We start from the raw sequence: 6864 nt of genomic DNA on the forward strand, positions 1-6864 counted from the left end.
GAAGAGCTTGGTACTAGCTCAACTTGAGCCATGCATTGCGCAAGCCCATGGGAGGCTTGCTCCTTTCTGAATGGAGATGGAGGAGGAGCAAATGGGGAGGAGGATGGATGGGAAGGGAAAGGGAGGAAAGGAGATGAGGGAGGGGAAACTGGTTGGTATGTAAAACAAATTTTAAAGTGTTATTTAAATACTTAAAGGTGATATCTAGTATTTATATTTATAAATATATATTTATGCTATATTATAAAAATAGTATAAATAATACAAAATTAACATAAATATTTGTATTGATACATTTATGAATGCTAAATTAGTATGCATTATATGTTAACAAATAATATTAATATAAATATTTATACTAATATAAATATTTAGTAATATAATTGAAAATACTTTAATGCAAAGATATACTATGTTTGTATTTGGAAAACTGCATTATAAACACATAACTATTTTCTGAAAGTCCATTTACTGACTCAATTAAAATTCTAGTGCATTCTTTTTTTGTTTCATTTTTGGTTATGGTGTTGAATGTAGCTATTTATAAAATTTTAGAACAAAATTATTCAGTATAGTTGAAAAATTAAGATTGACTTTGGTTTACATGGTCAGTAATTATGGTAATTCTGGGTGATAGAAATAATGCAATAGAAACAAAGTTGCCAGTACAGACACTAGCCTCACATTTAAAATTTGGTTTATATTAAGGTGAAATTGGAGAACATGAAATTAATTATGTAAAAAAAAAGACATATCTTTCTAGCAAGTTCACAGCTGTTCTGCTGGGGGCTCAACAGTGGATTGTCCCTGTCATGGAAATGACTGTCTCCTTGTATGTTCTCTCTCTCTCTCTCTCTCTCTCTCTCTCTCTCTCTCTCTCTCTCTCTCTCTGTGTGTGTGTGTGTGTGTGTGTGTGTGTCTGTGTGTGTATGTCTGTGTGTGTGGTGTGCATGTGTGCCTTTCTCCTGATACTCAGACCCAACTGTTTAATTGTACTCATGTCCTTCTTTGGAATTCAAAAGCTAAAGTGAGTTTCAACCCAATGTTCACAAGAAGCTTTGGCGATATTGAGGATCCCCTTCAAGACCCTTAAAACAGCACCTCTGAGACCTCTTTAGCTTCCACTCTTCTCTTTTTCAGTGAGTAAAGTGGAGGAGCATCTCAGAGATAGCCTTCCTTTCAGCCTCTACTCAGAAGTTCAGTCTGTGCAAGGCTCTAGGAAGTGCAAACACACTGAATGCACTTACTTTCTTTGATGTAAATTTGTCACTTTTTGTCTAAATTCTCAGTATGTTTTGTGTTTTCTACAGTGTCTTTTCAACTCTGAACACTATAGTACCCAAATAAAGCATTCTTTTGAAAACTTCATATCAGAATATATTATTTTTTAGTGAGAACCATAAATGATGCTATAATATAAATCTGTTTTATCTACTCTGTATGCTTTATTACTGCGAAATAATCAGCATAGCTGCAGACTTCAAAATATGCAATCAGAAGTGTTTAGAAAAATTTCATAATTCTGGGTTAGATTTTCACTTAAACAGCACCTTAACACATAGGGTTGTGGACACTATACAAATCAGATTCTGCCTAGTGTTTAATCAAACTGTATACCATATTATTTTATGACCATTTCTGTCCATACAATCTGCAATGAACTCGATTATTCATGTGTTTCTTCCGGTGGTCAGTGTACTGTAGCTCATTAACCCATCGTGGTCCTTTGACAGGTTTATGAAATCAAAAACATTTTTATAACATGCTGTTTTCTCCTGCCATAATAGTTAAGATGCCAGTTACAACTAGTATGTTGTATTTGTACTGATGACACGAAATCAATTATAGCTCAGTTGAATGTAGCATACACACAGAGCGAGGAAAGAATTCTGGCTGCCCACAGAATGTTTTGTCCTTGCACACTTGTAGCTTAAAATGTGTGAAGCCAGCTTTTATTAGTGTTCTTTGGTGAAGCACAAAAATACTTTTGCTCTCTTCTGAGCAATTAGCACATGCACTTTTGATGTATTATGTTATGAAATCCAAAGCCAACCAAAGCCCTTGTGATACAGTGGCGAATGACAGATTCTTGAGTGGAAACTCATAAAAAAAAAACTGTCTGAGCAAGGAGTTAGGTGTTTTCTTAGAGAGCTATCTTTCTTTAAATAAATGACTGAGGACATTTCATTTTCTTGAAAATCAAATAAACTGAGCCTTTTGGGAAGCTTATAAAAACATAGGGACAATAAGATCAAAACTATGAGGCAAAAATTAGGCTTTGGGATAACATATCTATCACCATTGACAGGTACTCAAAAATGTTGATTATATTTGGTGAAATATCAGCAAGAGTTATTTAAACATATATACAAATATTATGCAACTGAATGTATTAACTTTGAACACTTTGGGGTTGGATAGATTCCTTATGGTTTAAGATTAGCAGTTACTGCAGAGGAACAAAGTTTTGATTAAAGCCCAGATTTGGTTAGCATTACATACACAGTAGTTCATAATCATCTACATACATTTCCAGTTCTAGGGGGATACTCACACTCTTCTGGCCTCCCTTGTCACCAGTCTTAAGTGTGGTTCACAGACATACATGTAGAAAGAACACACACACACACATACACACATATGTATGTATGTATATATATATATATATATATATATATATATATATATTTATAATCCCATGGTTGTTCATTAAAGAGCTATTTAACAGATGAATGTCAGAAAGATCTATTTTTCAAAGAGTAGGTTGAACTTACAGGGAAGACAGAATGGAAAGTACATCAATGGAATTTCAGGTTTCATATCATATAAATCATTGTAACTTACGGAAAGGGTTCTAGTATATCCAGAGGTAACCAAGTGACTCTCATTAGTAGTATTAAGAAAGGTACAGCTTTCACAGAAATTTCCAACAAATGCAACAACCCAAAAAGTGGTAATGTGTGCTATGTGCTAAGCTATGTACTCAGAACTGAAATAAATATTGATATCATGTTGCTAGGTTTAGAGTTGAAGTTTCTGTCACTCTGAGTTTTATAAAATGGGCAAAAAAAAGAGGTCACCAAAAATTTTATATTTATAGCTATGCTCCAATTGGAGAGACAGGTAAGGAAATTAAGCAATTCACATTCTATTAGACCAGAAGTCTTTAAGCAAGAGTTTTTCCAGGAAACTATACATATTGACAGGCTTTCACCATAGCGTGTTACAAGGCAAAATGTACAGAGAACAAATATCAGGATCAGACTTAGATGTGCAACCATCGTACAACCATCTTAGATCTTACAACCATAAAGTCACATGCAAAGCAGCTTTAAGTGGAAAAGCAGAGTACAGCCAAGAACAGATGGGTAATGTAAGCAGAGTTAGAAATTCTAAGAAATAATTTGAATACATTCTAGAATCAAGTACTATAACTGACATAAAACACGCATTGCTGGGTGAGTGACTGCCCCCAAGGTCCATCTGTGAAGACTTCTCATGGTGGCGGCATTGGGAGGTGCTGTAGAACCTCAGGAAGTGAGGTCAATATAGAAGAGGGCAGAAAGATTCTAATAACTGTAGGATGGGGGCAGAAAGATTCTAAGAACTGTAGGATGGGAATAATGTTGCCTTTTTCACATGCCATGACCGTGCACCCATTCATGGCTGCAGTGGTTACCTATACATGACAAGCACAAGACTGGACCCATCAGACTCCCTTCACAGACATACAGGGGATTCATATAGCATTTCCCTTTTTCTGAGGAGCAAGTTAGTTTTGGGGTAGGGGCCATAGTGCTGTAGTCACTGGCTAAGTTGTCCCTGCTCATGAAAACAACCATTATGTATGCTCATGCAGTGAATCCAAGTAAAGTGTTGTGTCCCATATCCAAAAGAGATGACTGTGAAAGAAAGACCTATGTATGGGGAAGGAGAGGTTAAGCAGGAGGGTGAAAGCCATAAGAAAAGATAATGAGAAGAGCTTATATAGCTATAAAGAAATAGTGAGACCAAGAAGTAAGTACTTAAGTCAATGGGAACATTCCTTTTGAGGAAATTATGGGATCTGGGCTTTACAGAGCCTCTCTTTCTCTTTCTCCCTCCATCATTCCCTCCATCCTCTCTTTTTCTTTATTCATCTCTAGTTTGGAATATTAATTCTGACCTGAATATACACTTACCTCCTGATGGCCATGATTTGCCAACCTCATGATAAACTTAAACTACCAGAATGACTCAGTTTCAGAGTAAATTTAGTACTGTAAGCTACAACAATTTCCATTTGTTTTATAAGAACACTTACAAGATATTTATTATAAGATCCTAAAAATAACCTAATACATTGTACTTATTAGCCATCTGGATAGGGCTGAATTTCTCAGTTTGAAGATATGTCAATAAATTTCTTCTACTCCTCCTCCTTCTATTTTTCTTTTTCGTGAGCTTTCAGGCATGTGCTACTAATATTTGATCTCTTCAGAGTTTTTTCTTTTTTTCATCTGATGCAATGCTATTCATTTGCTTCTTAGAATTGTCTTATAATTGGATCCTGTAGGTTTGTTGTGATTTTATTTTCATTCAATTCTAAAAGATACTGTAATTTTCCCTCTTGATTTCTATCTCACCTAAATTTTCATTCAATAGTTGTTCACTCAGTTTCCATGAACTTGTTTACTCTCTACTGTTTCTGGTGTTGTTGATAGCATGGTGGAGATAGGATGCAGGATGTTATTTTAATTGACTCACATCTGTTGAAACTTGCTTTGTATCATGATATGTGGTCAGTTTTGGAGAAAGTTATATGCTCTTCTGAGAAGAAAGTATATTCATTAGTATTTGTGTAGAATTTTCTGTAGGTGTGAGGTAGGTCCATTTGATTTATGACATTATTCAACTCTAGCATTTCTCTGATCAGTTTTTGTATGGATAACCTGTCTATGGAGAGAGTGGTGTATCGAAGTCACTTATAATCACTGTGTGAGTTTCAAAATGTGATTTTAGTTTTAGTTGCATTTCTTCTGACATTTCATGTTCTTGTGGTTGATTCATAAATATTTAGAATGATACATCCTCTTGGTGGATTTTTCCTTTGTCAAGTGTGTGGTATCTTTTTCTATCTCTTCTGATTAATTTGTCAGATATTAAACAGTTATACTTCCTTTCATCTTGGATCCAATCACTTGGAATAGTGATTTTCTCTCTTTTTACCCTGAGGCAGTGCCTATTCTTGATTCTTAGGTGTGATTTTTGAATATAGAAGAAAGATGGATCATGTTTTCTAATTCAATAGGTTAATATGTGTATATTTGTTGGTGTAATGAAGTCATTAATATAAAACGGTGCCAATGAACAGTGTTTATTGATTCCTGTTACTTTATTTTAGTGGTGAGGATGGTTTCCTTTCTGTTTTGATGTGCTGTTTTTTGGTTACTTATTTCCTTTTACTCTTGGGTGTAGTTAACCTTTTTACACTGAAGTTTTCCTTTTTATGTCTGTAGAATTAGAATGATGGATAGAAGTTGCTTATATCTGATTTTATCATATAAGGTTTTCTTTATCTATTGTGATCGATAGTTTTGCTAGGTATAGTATTCTGTTCTGGCATCTGGCCATTCTCAGAGTTTATAGAGCATCTATTCCAGTCCCTTCTGGATTTTTGAACCCCCATTGAAAATGTCTGATGTGTTTCTAATGGGCTTGTTTTTATACATAATTTTGTCATTTTTTCTTAAGTTTTTAGAAAATGTGTCTGCCATTTGACAGATGATGCAAAGAAATGGGGCTCAGGTTCAAGAAATGTTGAGAATGGAAGCAAGCAATAGCTAAAGGGACCCTCACTCTCCAACAACTGGTGGAGTGTGCACAGAATGGATATTGGGTGGGAAGAGGGGCTCCTATATGCATTGACAGAGGAAGAGTAAGTTTGCATGGAAAGGAACTGAGGAGTATACAGATGTGACATTTGCTTAGCTACATCTGGGTTCAGTGTGGTTCTTGATAGGATTTCATTTCTATGGGCTGATAGATGACAGAAAAAATGGATATGGGTTAGAAGGGAAGGCTGAGAAGGATGGCCATCATAAGCATTCTTCAAGTCTCTGAGTGAACCATGCCACACAGACAATTACTGTGGAGTATTATTGAATCTACATTTCAGCAGAACTTTCAATGACAAAAAGAAAAAAAAGAGTTTGGCAACCTTGATATAAGTCTAAAATAGAAATAATTCCAGTGTCTATCAAACAATGAGCACATCTTGTGTTATTCACATAATAAATTCCAAGGGGAAATCGGTGAGTCACAATTGAAGATGTCACCTTAGACAAAATGTAACTTCATAATTCTAAAGGAGGAAATAAACACATCAAAAAATAAATACAACAGACTGCTTTCATTGCAAGGTTAAGCTAGGCGAACTGAACAATACATTGCTTAGAGAATTGTTAATGGATCATGACAATGCTGCAGAAATGTAAAGACATATTTTAAAGGCATCTAGGAGAGTGGTCCTCAGAGGAGAGATGGAGCCTAGAGGAAAAGGCAAGAGTTTTTCAAGAAAATGATGAGCATTTATATGACATCTTGGCTTTCATACCTGCTTTGAAGCTTAAAATATACTAGATGTAACCTATATTTGATACATGTAATTAATACATAATAAATGCTAAAAGTCCTGGGAAGGGAATTTGTTATTCTAGAAAATTACCACTGGCTTCCCATTACTACAAAGTTATTTATGTTCTGAAGTTCAAACTTAGTTTTTACTTTTTCTGATATAAATACAAGTAGATAGTTTTCTTATAAAAGTTGCTTATTGTTTTTGAACATTTTGTGGTCAAGTTTTAGTTCAAATTCGGAGTCAGA

The sequence above is a fragment of the Microtus oregoni genome, unplaced genomic scaffold, assembly GCF_018167655.1.
Source record: "Microtus oregoni isolate MIOR12 unplaced genomic scaffold, Mior012 000019F_ref0000042, whole genome shotgun sequence".
Taxonomy (NCBI): domain Eukaryota; kingdom Metazoa; phylum Chordata; class Mammalia; order Rodentia; family Cricetidae; genus Microtus; species Microtus oregoni.